Below are 15,500 nucleotides of genomic sequence, written 5' to 3'. Positions count from 1 at the left end.
AAAGAGAAAAAAAGATGTTTGTAATCCAAGTTGATATAATCTCTTTCCTTGGTACCAAAACAAACTTAACTACCCCAAAAACAAAAAGTTGATGCTAACCTCCTATAATGTTGATTTTGATTAGATATCTGCTTTAAAAGTAGAATGAAATATGGTCATGAGAGGAATGAGTTTTGAAATTTCGATGGAGTATGTATCTTATGCCTTGGTGCAGTCAATACAAAGTGATGCAAATTATGAAGTATAAAGTGATCACAAAGCTTTAAATCATTTTCAAAGACTATATGTTATCTCAATTTTTCTCTCAGGGGAATGAGAAAATGCAAACTCATGGGAAGAGATACAGCTAAAATTGCATAGCAGATGTAATGCAGCCACTAGAAACCTTCGCTGGGCTTATACTCACCACATAATTAAGAACTTCCATATCCCATTTTCAACATTCTCATCATAGGGCTTCTTTTCTTCTCTCCTCTTTGCTCCATTTTTATTTTATGTTTTGGGATTGAAGTAAGATCTCTAAATATTTTGAAACATCATTAGAGAGGCAAACAGAGAGTCTGAATTAAAATGTTATATTAAATTCACCTACATCATATCAGTACACTTATGCCTACTCAAAACAAAATGATACCAAAGGAAACAACATGATAATGGTCTCATTTGCATCCCACTTACCTAACAAAATACAATGATTATCACTAATGATTCCACTTCTTATCCGGATAGCTGGTTGCTCCATCAAGTAACACAAGGCTTTCCCTGAACGTAGTAACCATGTGTAACATATCATAGGATACCAGGATCCTTCTCCTGTAAAGTTTTAGGGTCAAGTGAAACAATTGCAGTGTCATTTGAAATAATCGTAGACTCATTGCAATAATGTATTTTAGTTTCATCATCACTGGATTCTTCCTTGACTTTCTTGTCAAGTAGAAGTTCACCATGCCCAGCGCAGCCATAGAAACTTATATCAACATTTTCAAACCGGATAGAAAAAAGTTTATTCCAAGATTCATGTACACCATAATCCCTCGTTACCCAAATAAAGCATTGCGAGTCTGACAGTTCGCCATTGTCATTTTTGGGGTATTCATTGGTGCGGACACAAGATACAGGCCCCCAATTATACACATGTATGGGAGGAAGAGCAAAAAGAAAACGACCCAACCTGTGGCCTTATGGATGGAGCCTATTGTTGAGGTACAAATTTTCGGGCCCTAACTTCTTTAGCCTATGCACAGAAAAATACCCACACAAGCCCAATAATTATTTCGAAGCCCACGTAAATATTTCCCACATATTACTTAAATATTCTCCATGTTGTTGGGCTCTCACAAATATTTCCTACATATATAAGCCCCACAAATTACCTTGGGCAATCTCACAAATATTACCCACTACAAAACCCATATTATCCAACATGGGTCTTCGCAAAAATACCCATCTATCAACGTTTGGCCACAAAATTATACTCCCTCCACAAAAGGCCCAAAATCATTCAACTTGTTGACAAGACTCAAAAAGCCCAACAAAACCCTTTTCTAAGCCCGTTGCTACACGGGACCTCTAAGCTCGTTGCTACCCGGCACCTTTAAGCCCGTTGCTACACGACACCTTTAAGCCCATCGCTACACGGCACCTCTAAGCTCGTTGCTACACGGCACCTCTAAGCTCGTTGCTACACGGCACCTTTTAAGCCCGTTGCTACACGGCACCTTTTAAGCCTGTTGCTACACGGCACCTTTTAAGCCCGTTGCTACATGGCATCTTACAAAGCCCGTTACTACACGGCACCTTTAAGCCTGTTGCTACACGGCACCTCTAAGCCCGTTGCTACACGGCACTTTTAAGCCCGTTGCTACACGGCACTTTTAAGCCCATTGCTACACGACACCTTTAAGCCCGTTACTACACGGCACCTCTAAGCCCGTTGCTACACGGCACTTTTAAGCCCGTTGCTACACGACACCTTTAAGCCCGTTGCTACACGGCACCTTACAAAGCCTGTTGTTATATGGAACTTTACAAAACCCGTTGCTACACGGCACCTCAAAGCCCGTTGCTACACGACGATATTTTCACCAATTTGGCAAAATATTTTACGAAGCCCAAATACCAATTTGGCAAGCTATTTTATGAAACCCAAATACTAATTTGGCAAACTATTTTATGAAGCCCAAATATTAATTTGGCAAACTATTTCCAAAGCCCAAATACTAATTTGACAACTATTTTCCAAAGCCCAAATATTAATTTGGCAAACTATTTCCAAAGCCCAAATACTAATTTGGCAACTATTTTCCAAAACCCAAATATTAACGTGGCACTATTTTGCAAAGCCCAAATATTAATTTGACAAACTATTTTCCAAAGCCCAAATACTAATTTGGCAACTATTTTCCAAAGCCCAAATATTAATTTGGCACTATTTTGTAAAGCCCAAATATTAATTTGGCAAACTATTTCCAAAGCCCAATATTATTTTGGCAACTATTTCATAAAGCCCAATATTGTTTTGGGCACTATTTCCTAAAGCCCAATATCATTTTGGCACTATTTCATAAAGCCCAATATTGTTTTGGGCACTATTTCCTAAAGCCTAATATTATTTTGGCAACTATTTCCTAAAGCCCAACGTCATCTTGGCAACTATTTCTAAAAACTCAATATTATTTTTGGCACTATTTCCAAAAGCCCAAATACTATTTTTGGCACGTATTTACAAAGCCTAAATATTATCTCAACAATTATTTCACATATACAAAATCCTTTACTCATGGGAAATATAAGTATATATCCTCCAAAAAAATACCTCTCTTGTAAAATTTATAAAAACCCATGAGTGTCATGGCAAAATTCTTCATTTTGAGGGAACAATTAGGCCCAAAGCAGCCCAAACGTGAGGCCCAGTTGGACCAGCTCAGCCCAAAACCTAGGCACCATCAACAGAAGCTCACGTGAGCTAATCAGCCAAAAATCCAGCACAAGTCAGCAGCTGGAGCCCACTGTTGTCAAGCATCAGCTTGTCCCATCAAGTCAGAACAAGACACATGTCCATCAAAGGTCAAACCTTTCTGAAATATCATCAGTCATCGGGTGACATAAAGCTGAAATGGATTTAACAAAAGGCTGAGAAGACCCAACAGGGGGCTGAAAGCACTTCAGCCAACCACCCCCTCTTTTTTCTCCAACATATTCGGTCAAGCATCCAAGGCAGCCATTAATACCCTGAAGCAAGCTCAAATCAGCTCGTTTTTCATGCTAAAAAATACGTATTTTCTGGTTCATGGACCAAGCACATGAACCCCTAATGGGGAAACTTAGGGAAATGTGGTTTGGAGGGCACCAAGGAGAGCCCAGCAGAGTTTCTAACAAAGGTTCCAAGGTTGACACCTGGCTTGGGGTGATTTAACTTGCCTTTGGGAGCTCTGAATCTAGTAAGCAGCACAACCAAGGTCATTAGCTTAATGCATGCTCTAACCCCAGCAAGTCAGGACCAATCAGCATTAATGCAAGATCAGAAACTTAGTTGATATTGCATCAAAAACAGCAAGAATCTTCAAATGGTCAAGCTTACTGTTCTTAGCTAACATTCCAAGAAACGAATCCCTAAGGATTTTCTGAAGATTGGGGGAGATTTAGCAAGAGTTATTTGCCAATTGCCCCCTAAATCTCAACTATAAATAGAACCCTCTGTTAATGCGTCAAATGAGAACAAGGAGGATGCCAAGAAACACACTCATAGAGAAAAACTCTCACAAAAACCTTTCCATATCAGCTTCTCAAAATCTCAGCAAGATTCCAAGTCATAAAGCTCTCATTCTTATGCATGGAAACGGAATTCCCTCACTCCTAGCTTAAAAACATCTCTCATACCTCAAGTTTAAAACATTCAACTCCTTCCCAGCAGTGAATTCCAACAGCCCACTATAAACTTTTGCCCGCTGCCCACATGTGTCTCTCTCTACCCATTATATGTACTACGCTCAAGAGCATGCTTTAACACCATAAGGACCTTGCTGCACTAGCTGGGATCTCTCTCTCTCTCCCTTCATCTCATGCTAAGCTTTCCTCATTATTTGCTATCATGAAACCCATAATGTTTATCTATTCTTTTACTATTCATGGTTATGATGTGACTATTACCATAGAATTTTTTTTCCTCATATTATTGTATTAGAAGACTCTTTCCTAGAGCTAATGGATGATGACTCTGACGTTTCCTCTTAACCTGTGAAATACTCAAAGTTTACTTTACTGTACTGCTGAGTTGTTTTTGCTGCAGAAATACTTTTACGGCTGGGCCACTCTTTTCTGCAAAAGCACTCTACAGTTGGGTCGTTTTCTGCAGAAGCACTCTACTGCTGGGTTATTTTTCTGTAGAAATAATTTTATGGCTGGGTCACTCTTTTTTGCATAAGTACTTTACAGTTGGGTTGTTTTCTACAGAAACACTCTACCGTTGGGTCATTTCTCACAATAGATTTTTTAACCCCGCTGACGTGTTCGTTGTAGGGATTTTTTAAGGGTCGTTCTTGCAAGTCTCAATCTAGGCCCAAGGCATGGAAACACGGTGAATTGTTTGGATCTTCGCCAATAGCCTTTGGGCCGTGTATCGAGCCCATCGTCGAGTTTTGGTTTAGGGCCCCGACCCAATATAAATCTCATTTGTCGAAAAGGAAACTTTTTTGCCCCCAACACCTATAAGTTATTGGGCTTGAGATTAAGCAAGCCCGAGCATTTAATAATTAGGGTTTCTTTATGCATTTTGTTGTTAACTATTTAAACACTTTTTCTAATTATTGTAAGACAGCTTTTGAGAATTATTAAAAACGTGTGTTTTCTTTTACACTGGTGCCGACTCCAGTTTGCTTGGTGCTGACTCCAAGCAACCTTTAGGTGCTGACTCCTAGGGTTTATCTTATTATTTTTCTTTTCTATTGGAATATTGTGGTTGTCCTACGTCAGTTTTGGTATCAGAGCAGACTTTCGGTCCATACAACACCACCGTAGCCAACCACTTGAAAGCAAAACCATCTAGAGAGCAAGCCAACTAAATATGACAGTAACGTCAAGTTTTTGCCCCATGAGATCTTGAATAAGCTCAAACCAGCCCCTGCAATCCGTATATTCCCCCAAGCCCCACATGAGTTTCTCACCCCCAAGCCAACAGAGAAGCCAGCGATGCCTCCCAAACCGGTGACCACCATTCGTGGCCCGGCTTTGATCATAGAACCCATAGCCCACAAAAAAAAAAAAGAAACAACCCACGCGAGACCTAGCATTCACCAGCCGCCAAAACCCACAAAACCAACGCCCATCGCCGCGAAACCCAATAGCCACCAGCCATCAGCCGCCGAAAAACCCAACACCTCACCTTCGACCATCGCCGATAAGGACATCGACCACCGCCAATGCCAAGGCCGAGACAAGCGAGCTCCGATCTGCACCATCGAGCACCATTGATCGTGATGCCGGTGAACCCAGGCCACATCTCCGCTGTTGACTCCAGCGCCTCTTCGTGCTTGCTCCACCGCTCCTTTTCATTTTAGCTTTGTTGTCTTTCCTTTTTTAAGTTTGTAGTTTGGTTTCTTTTATTTGAGTTTGTTGTATGAATATCTTTTCAAGTCTGTAATGTCTTAAATGCACAGTGTACTTTTTATTTTGCAAAAAAAAGAAGCATTGTTGCTGTGACAGCCCATTGCTTGTATTCGGCTTAAATTGTTTTCACAGGTCCATTCAGCCCAAGTCAATTCACTCACTTGAGGAGCAAACTGTGGCTATCTAGTGCAATAAGTGGAACCATTGACTAGGGTACAATTCTGACTCTATTTTTTTTTTTGGTGGATTCAATTTTGTCTCATTAAAAAAATATTATCTTTATGTTTTTTATGTGCATATCCCACCATACTCCATTGGCCTATCCATTTTGTGTTCAAATTAGCCGTTTTACTGTTTGTGTTTTCTTTCAGTACCTATTCTAAAATTCCAAAAAAAAAAAAAAAAAACATAACCCAATTTCTTTAAGATATCTGATTCTTATTATTAATTGTGGAGCTTATTGGAATTTGACTTTTATTTAGGCTATCTCTTAATATTGTGAACACTGTCACTATTTGTCTGCAATTCCTTCCTTTGATTCATCGATCTAGTCTCTACATGCACTCTTGCTTGACCTTTAATTTTACATTGAGAATTGATTACTTGAATTTTTTAGGAATCTCAACTGCATTCATAAATATTGTTGCATGCATCTACGTAGTGGTCGCATCATGTCAAACCCTAAACATTAATTCACTTCCGAATCTAGGCCCTCTTTAGAGCAAACCATAGGAGACCTAGCAAAGAGTATCCGTGATTTGCCAGATAAGGTAGAGCGAATTGAAACATCTCAAAGAGAGACCATTAACCGTGAAAGAGATAACATGCTTGGGCAAAATAACAATGGTCACTTTAATAGGGCTCCACACTTTGAACATGATCACTATAATCACTATGGCCCTAGGGATTATGATGATAGGATGTCTAAGGAAAAGATAGAAGCACCCACCATTGATGGCTCCCTAGACCCATGGGTTTTCATTGATCGGTTACGTCAAATGGAGAAATTCTTTGACTATTACCATTGGGCTGAGAATAGGAAAGTGAGGTATGCTAGGATGAAGTTAATTGGGAGAGCTGATCTTTTCTAGGAGGACCTTGAGGAAACCCTTAGGCAACGACGTGAGCCCCCCATTATTGATTGGATTGAGATGAAGGACACCCTCTCAAGGAATTATCTTCCTCTAACTTATAAGAGCTCCCTCCTTGAGGATTGGGATTGCCAAAAACAAGGCATTGCTCCTGTGACCGAATATATAGAGAAATTCAAGGAATTCAAGAGGCGAATTCGAATAGTTGAGGAAGAGGTCGTCACACTCAATAGGTTCAAGAAAGGTTTAAATGCTAACCTACTAGGCGAGATTATCACCCGAGGAGTCACTACCTCAAGAGAAGCCTATGACCTTGCTAGGAATTGTGAGTTAGCATCCAAATCTATCTTTTGGCGACATTCTGAGCTTCAAAGCGTTCCTCCCAACCCTCAACCTTTTGGTTGCAAACCTAAACTTGCCTTACCCCCTAAGGTCAACCCCAACAGCATCTCGATAGAAAAAGAGGACAAGAGAAAATGTGTGATCAATGAGCCCTCAAGATTAGGCTCTCACCTCCAATGCTTCAAATGCAATGGGATTGGACATATCACAGCTAGATGTCCCTAGGACCCTTGTCATTCAAGAGGATGATGAAAAGGTAGAAAATGTTGAAGAGCTAGTGTATGATCCAAATGCTGAAGAAGTCCAAGATGTTGAGGTCAGATGGGAAAATGATCCCAGCTACTCGCGTGCATTAGAGCCATCTCTCCCCAGGTTGATGATTCTAAGGTTGTTTTTGGTGTCCCTAAAGTGAATGTGGTAAGGTGTGCTTTGATAGAACAAAGAGACACTGATGATTGGCAAAAAAGTGCCATCTTCCAGACTTACACTAAGTGTGGAGACAAAACTTGCAAGGTTATTATAGATAGTGGGAGTTGCATTAATGTGGTGTCCTCTAACGTTGTTTCCTGCCTAGGCTTAAAATTGATCCCACACCCTAACCCATATAAATTTTCTTGGGTGGATACTTCCTCCATAGCCATAAAAGAAAGATGTGTTGTCCTACTTCAATTCCTCACCTACAAAGCGGAAATATGGTGTGACGTAATTCCCATGGATGTAGGGCATATTATCTTAGGTAGACCTTGGCTTTATGATTTGGCTGTCGCCCTTCATGGGCGATCCAATTCTTGCTCATTTATGTTTGAAGGCAAGAAGATTGTGCTTAATCCTTTGAAACCCAAGCCAATCGACATGAGCAAGAAGCCAGAAGCACCGAAGGCGAAAGGTCTGAACATCATAAGCCCAAAGGCCTTTGAAAGGGTAGCAATTCAGGAATCTATTGTGTTTGTGTTAGTTGCTAGGAAACTTCATGGAGAGACCTGTGAGGAGCAAACTGAAGAAATGAGGTCAGTGCTCCAGGAATTTAAGGATGTTTTCCCTGAGGAACTCCCCGATCATTTACCGCCCATGCGTGATATCCAACACGCTATAGATTTTGTGCCCGGAGCGACCTTACCTAACTTGCCTCACTATAGGATGAGCCCTGCAGAACATGCTGAGTTGCAAAGGCAAGTAGAAGAACTACTTAGAAAGGGTTTTGTTCGTGAGAGCATGAGCCCTTATGCAGTCCCTACACTCTTAACTCCAAAGAAAGATGGGACTTGAGGGATGTGTGTTGATAGTCGTGCCATCAAAAAGATCACTGTGAAGTATCGTTTTCCTATCCCTCGGTTGGATGACATGTTGGATATGATGGTTGGAGCAACGATCTTCTCCAAGATAAACTTGAAAAGTTGCTATCATCAAATTAGGGTTCGTCCTGGTGATGAGTGGAAAACTGCCTTCAAGACGAAAGATGGTTTATATGAGTGGATGGTTATGCCTTTTGGATTGTCCAATGCTCCTAGTACCTTTATGAGAGTGATGACTCAAGTGCTCAAGCCTTTTATGGGAAAATTCCTAGTTGTGTACTTTGATGACATCCTTATCTATAGTAAGTTTAGGGAGCAACACTTAGACCACCTAACTCAAGTTTGTACAACCCTTAGAAAGGAGAGTTTATATGGTAACCTCAAGAACTACTCTTCTTTACCGATAAAGTTGTCTTCCTAGGTTTCATAATGTCATCTGAAGGAGTTTCTGCCGACCCCCAGAAGGTTCAAGCAATTATGGATTGGCCCAAGCCCAAAAATATACATGAAATTGGAAGCTTTCATGGGTTCGCTTCCCTTAATCGTTGATTCATCAAAGGGTTTAGTACCATTATGTCCCCCATCACTGACTGCTTGAAACATGGGGAGTTTATTTGGACAAAAGCTACTACTAAAGCCTTCAATGAGGTGAAACAAAAGATGACTGAGGCACCTGTCATGTGTCTCCCTGATTTCACCAAGCTTTATGTAGTGGAATGTGATGCCTCAGGTATTGGCATAGGGGGAGTACTTAGTCAAGAGCACCACTCGATTGCCTATTTTAGTGAGAAGTTGAATGATGCTAAGCAAAAGTACTCCACATATAACAAAGAATTTTATGCCATTGTATGAGCTCTTTGGCATTGGCGCCATTACCTATTGTCTCGAGAGTTTATTATCTACTCTAATCATGAAGCTTTGCGCTATCTCAATTCCCAAAAGAAGATGAATTTTAGGCACGGTAGTTGGGTTGAATTTCTGCAACGCTACTACTTTGTAGTGAAACATAGGGCGGGAGTTGAGAATAAGGCTGCTGATGCACTGAGTCGAAGAGTGTCTTTGCTATCAGTCATGAGTGTTAAGGTTACTAGGTTTGAACGACTTAAGGATGACTATCATTCATGCCTAGATTTTGGGAAGCTCTACACTAGCCTAAGTAATGCCTCACGGCCAGTCTTGGATGACTATACCCTTCAAGATGGTTACTTGTTCAAAGCCAACAAGTTGTGTATCCCTCGGTCGTCAGTGAGAGATTTCCTAGTTTGGGAGATACATGCAGGAGGCCTTGCAAGTCATTTTGGCTGAGACAAGACAATTGAGGAAGTGGAACATCAATTCTATTGACCTGGTCTTAAGAGGGGCGTTGCCAAGATAGTTGGTCAGTATTGTACATGTCAACTAGCCAAACATCACAAGCAAAACACTAGCATGTACACGCCTTTACCTGTGCCAGATCGCCCATGGCAGAATGTGAGTATGGACTTTGTGCTAGGTTTGCTCCGCACCTTTAGGAAGCATGATTCTATCCTAGTAGTTGTTGATTGCTTCTCTAAGATGGCTCATTTCCTACCATGTTCTAAGACTTCTGATGCTTCTAAGATTGCAAAGCTTTACTTTGATGAGATTTTCAAGCTTTATGGTTTTCCCAAAACCATAATGTCTGATAGGGATGTTCGCTTCATGAGTTATTTTTGGAAGACCTTGTGGCATTTAGTAGGCACCAAATTGAAATTTTTCACGGCATTTCATCCTCAAACTGATGGTCAAACTGAGGCAGTTAATCATAGTCTAGGGAACCTCCTTCGGTGTCTAGTGGGTGAAGCCAATCGGAATTAGGATTCAATTCTTCCTATAGCCCAACTTGCATATAATAGCTCTGTCAATAGGTTTATAGGCGTTAGTCCTTTTGAGGTTGTACATGGATATACACCTAGGAAGCCTTTAGATCTTTTGCCCATGTCCCCACATGTTAAAATTTTTGAATCTGCTGAGGCATTTGCACGACATGTTCATGATTTGCCTACTGAGATTCACAAAAAAATTAAGGTAAGTAATTCTCAATATAAAATTCATGCTGATACTCATCGGCGTCATGCAGAGTTTCAGGTAGGAGATTATGCCATGATTCAAATCCGACCTAGATGGTTTCCCTTTGGGACCGTTAAGAAATTGCAGGCTGGTAGTGCCGGTCCGTTCAGGGTATTGAAACGAATGGGCCCAAATGCATATGTCATTGACCTTTCTTATGATTATGGTATTAGCTTCTCCTTTAATATTGAGGATCTAGTTACTTATAAAAGCCCTACAGCTATTCCTAATACTCCTTTTGATGAGCCTTTGCTTGATCCTATTGATGCCCCTATGCCTACCCCTTTACCCTTAAATTTGCCCTATGCACATAAAGAATATATTGATTCTATTTTAGATGAGCAGATTGTTTCTACAAGGGATGGAAGAGTTCACCGTTTCCTAGTTTGGTGGCATGGGCGACCAGATTCTGATTGCACATGGATTATTAGAGATGAGCTACAACGACTGGATCCTGACTTACTGGAGTACTATTAGAGCTCTTCAGCTTTCCACTCAACGGGGTCGAGTTCTTCTCACCCAGGGGGAGTTGGTGCGGACACAAGATACAGGCCCCCAATTATACACATGTATGGGAGGAAGAGCAAAAAGAAGACGGCCCAACCTGTGGCCTTATGGATGGAGCCTATTAGTTATTGGGCTTAAGATTAAGCAAGCCCGAGCATTTAATAATTAGAGTTTCTTTATGCATTTTGTTGTTAGCTATTTAAACACTTTTTCTGATTATTGTAAGACAGCTTTTGAGAATTATTAAAAACGTGTGTTTTCTTTTACACTGGTGCTAACTCCAGTTTGCTTGGTGCCGACTCCAGTTTGCTTGGTTATGACTCCAAGCAACCCTTAGGTGATGACTCTTAGGGTTTATCTTATTATTTTTCTTTTCTATTGGAATATTGTGGTTGTCCTATGTCATCCATATGTTATGAAAGCCAAATTTCCCTTAAACACGAAAAGACTTTGCTCATGCAATTTATCTCCATCAGGCATTATCAACATCAAATGACAAAATCATATTTTGATCTAGGAATCCCCTTCCCTTTCACATTCAACCAACCAATGCAGAGCCCCACTAACAAATTGAGCAGATGAAAACAAGTTGATATCAGAGACCACAACTAACAAATCATATTTTGATCTCAATGAGATTTCACTCCATGAGTCCAAGCTTAATGTGTAAACCTCAGCCACAACTGGAGTACTCCAAAGCTTTACAACCTTGTAGTCATTTGTCTTGGATTGATAAGCAAATTTGGTAGAAACCCAAATTTCTTGGTCGCTAGAAAAATAGTTGCTTAAATACGAATCATGCAATCTCTTAAATTTTCTAAGGTTCATGCTAATGGGCCCCTTAAGGCAATGGTTAACAATTTATTTTAAGAAAATTTTGACATCACTTTAATGGAAAATGCAAAAAGCTGTTAAAACATTAATTTTTTTTCTCGTAAAAACTTTTTTTAAATAAATTATTTATCATTGGCCTAAGGGCATCAATTAGCATTTTCCATTTTGTAATACTGGGGTTCCACAAATATATAGCATCTTTAGTATTGGAACGATTTGCATGTTGTATGAGACACACTAAACCATTGCACGAACTGAATACTCAAAAACCCAATCCAACATGCGGTCACAACAAAGAACCTTACAGACTTTTGGTATCTTAGAAGAATTATATTGAATACAAGTTTGTATGAGACAAGCATGATCATGATCATGATCATTATCATTGTTGTTATTAAGGTGGGTGGAAATGAAATTAGGAGTAGTGATTGAGGAGTCCCAGGTTTTGCAAACGCACCTGAATCTTAAGAGTGACTTGACTGGTAGTCTTGACAAAATGTTCAGTACGATGTCATCCGGGAGATTATTCTTCCATGGTCGGAGGATCAGAGGTTGTGGATGATAATCTCTTGTTTGGAGAATGTTTTCGCTGGAACAGATATTTCAGTTTTTGGCGTAAAGAGTAAAGAGTGAAGTAAAGACACTTTAACTAATCTGTTGAGTTGGGTTGGTTGGGCTTATTGATGTGGTTAATTGATAAGCTGATTGATGGGTTGGTTCATTTGATTTTGTTTTAATGATATCATTGTGCAACTTTGTAGGTTTTATGTCTTGACTCAACAGTTGTGTTTTTTTCTTTTAATTGATTAATTTGCTTGGCAAATATTACCTAATCAGTTTGGTGTTTTATACTTTCTCAAAAAAAAAAATAGTTTGGTGTTTTATACAATTAGGAAGTTTGACATTAAATACATTTTGTGTGCATCTCCATGAAGAATTTTATCATAGGGCTCAAAATAGTCAATGTGGGTTTTTCTTATTCTATACTCATTACTCATTTGTGATAATGTTACTCTTCCATTGATCTCTCTTTGAAGATTTGTAACTTCTAGGATATTTGGAGAGAATGGATGCGAGAGCCGAGATGCCTAAATTTGGTAAATTTTGATAATTCTAAATTCAAAAACTTTTTTATATTAAAAAAATATTTCTAAAAAAAAAAAACTTAAGATAAGGGGAGAAGAAAATTTTGAACTTCAATTCTCCTTTATAAGGGAACTAGATAGTGTTATTGAGCCATAAGGCTCTTGATTGGATTCCCAACACTTAATGTTAAATTGTTAATATTAAAACATATAAATTGAAATGTAAAATGGAGGACAAAATGGGTGGATGGTAAGCTCACAAGTTGGTGTGCATATCATGTGTTATGGATCAATCTTGAATGTTCTCCATGTATATAAATTCATTAAATTGCAATGAAATGGAAGACTAGGCTCATATACATATGATTTTTTTTCTTTGTTTTATGAGCTAATCTTCACATTCAAATCATAATTTTTTTTTGGTGGGTTCTAGTTAACTCAACTGGTAAAGTCTTTGATAGTTGAATAAGAGATCTGGGGTTTAATTCCTGCCTATACCAAAAACTGATTGATATCTTGGTCTGATAACAAAAAACGCTCATAAGGAGTGGACACCATAGGTTAAAACTTTCTAAAAAAAATAATACTTTTTGATCCAAAAAATTTTCTTAATAAATTATCCTCAAGAATATTAACTCCATCCGAAAGAAACTATCAAACTGCCATCGGTATGTGCCAATTCATTTCATTGCCCAAGATTTGGTTAATTTGTGTTCGGAAAACTACGGATTTTCTATATTTTTACTTAATTGTTTTGAACATTGTGCTTTTCTTAAATCCTTATATTTAGTGCCCTAGATAAAATTAATCCAAACATTGCTACATCTTTTGAATCCACATGTGAAGTAACACCATCACTTATCCTGGTGTCATTTTCTCCATTGCACAATGTCTCACCTAGGTAGCCTCTTCACAAATTCTACATACCTAAAAGAAAATTGGGCCTTAGATGGATTTGAGACTAGAATGGCACTAGATTTGAGAGGTGTTGTGTCCACTAACCATGCTCATGCCCACTCAATGTATAATTTAGGTCCCATTAATATATATATATATATATATATATATATATATATATATAAACATATAATTTAGGTCATATAGACATATCATGAAAAGAGAGAGAGAGGAATCCATACCTTTAGGCTCTGTTTGGGAGTTCATAAGGGAATGAAATGGAATGGAATAGAATGATCATAAGGGAATGGAATGAAATGTATTTAAGTAAGGGAAAGGAATGGAAAAGAATGGAATGGAATTAAGTAACCTTGATTGGATGTTTTAAAATAAATGAATAGAAAGGAATGAAAATGAATGGAATGTAAGTAATCTTATTTGGAGCAACATGGAGAGAATGAAATGGAATCATTTTATGAAAATATTACTATTAGACCCCTATTTTAAAATAAAGGATTGAATATATAGGGGTATTTTGAGAGTTTTAGTAAAAAAATCATTAAATCTAATTTCATTCTCTTCCATTCCTCCCAATTTCGAGGGAAATGAAAATTTGAGGTTTTAAGAGAATAGAGAGGAATGAGTGTTCCCTTCTACCCATTTCATTCCCTCCCACTTAAACTCCCAAACAAGGGAATGAACTTTCCATTCCCTCTATTAAAACTTCCAAACAAGGGAAGTGAAGAATATTCTAAAATTATTCTTTTCATTCCTTTCCATTCCATTCCATTCCCTCCTCCCAAACGAGGCCTTAATGAAGAAAAACTATGATATGGGAATAAATGTGTACTTTGTGGGGAAGTCTATGAATGCATCTAAGTCCTAACTCCATAAAAAACATTTGGCACCACATTACAAATAAATCCAAATAAAATTTTCTCTCCGTACTCTCACTAGTACTTTCTCCCCTTCTCCTTTCCCCTACTAGCTGTAGCCAGAGTACCCTCATCTGTTCTCCCTTGCCTCCATCTACCACCCCATCAAACCATCTCCCTCCCTCGTTTCATCCCAGATCAGACCAACTCTCTCTCTCTCTCGTCCATCACCGCGAAATCACCACCCCCTTCCCCTCTCACCATGGAGGTCTCGGACCTCATCGCTTGCACGGAAAAAGTTTCCTGCGAAGATGCCAAAATAGAGCTCCCTCCAAACCAAGGTCCTTCCACCTCCCCAAAACTCATACTCCTCGCCAAACTCATCACTAACAAAGATATAGGTCTCGCCTATGTTAAGGACGTGGTACGAAAGGCGTAGAACCCAGTCTACCCTCTGGAGGTGAAATGAATGGATAAGGACATTTTTCTGTTCTCTTTTAGCCATGAAGTGGGCCACAGAGCGTACCATAGATGACCATGGTCTTGCAAGAGAGGCCATCTTATTCTCAAGAAATGGGGCCCTAAAGTCACTTGGCAAGAAGTAGAGTTCTCTTCATCAACTTTCTGGGTCCAAGTCCATGGCCTCCCTGCCTTGTGGAATACTGAGGATAACCTCAAGAAGATAGGTTCGAGGTTAGGAGAAGTTATTGAAGTGGATTTAGTTGATGAACCAGGCGGTGCATGGAAAAAATTCATCAGAATCCATGTGAACATCCTTGTGGGAAAACCGTTACTCCTTGGCCTCTTCCTTCCCCGACCAAACAAGCCGAACTCGTGGATTGGTCTAAAGTATGAAAAGCTCGTTGATGTCTGTTACAAGTGTGG

General features: G+C 39.3%; 1 pseudogene; it reads right to left on the bottom strand.

Annotated features, from left to right (window-relative positions):
• Positions 1–701: 701 nt before the first annotated feature.
• Positions 702–12,756, bottom strand: LOC142616607 (F-box/kelch-repeat protein At3g23880-like; annotated as a pseudogene).
• Between the last annotated feature and the right edge of the window lie 2,744 nt (positions 12,757–15,500).

Source organism: Castanea sativa, chromosome 11 (genome assembly GCF_040712315.1).
Source record: "Castanea sativa cultivar Marrone di Chiusa Pesio chromosome 11, ASM4071231v1".
Taxonomy (NCBI): Eukaryota; Viridiplantae; Streptophyta; class Magnoliopsida; order Fagales; family Fagaceae; genus Castanea; species Castanea sativa.
The sequence above is the reverse complement of the archived record's forward strand: the minus strand, read 5'-3'. Positions and strand labels throughout refer to the sequence as shown.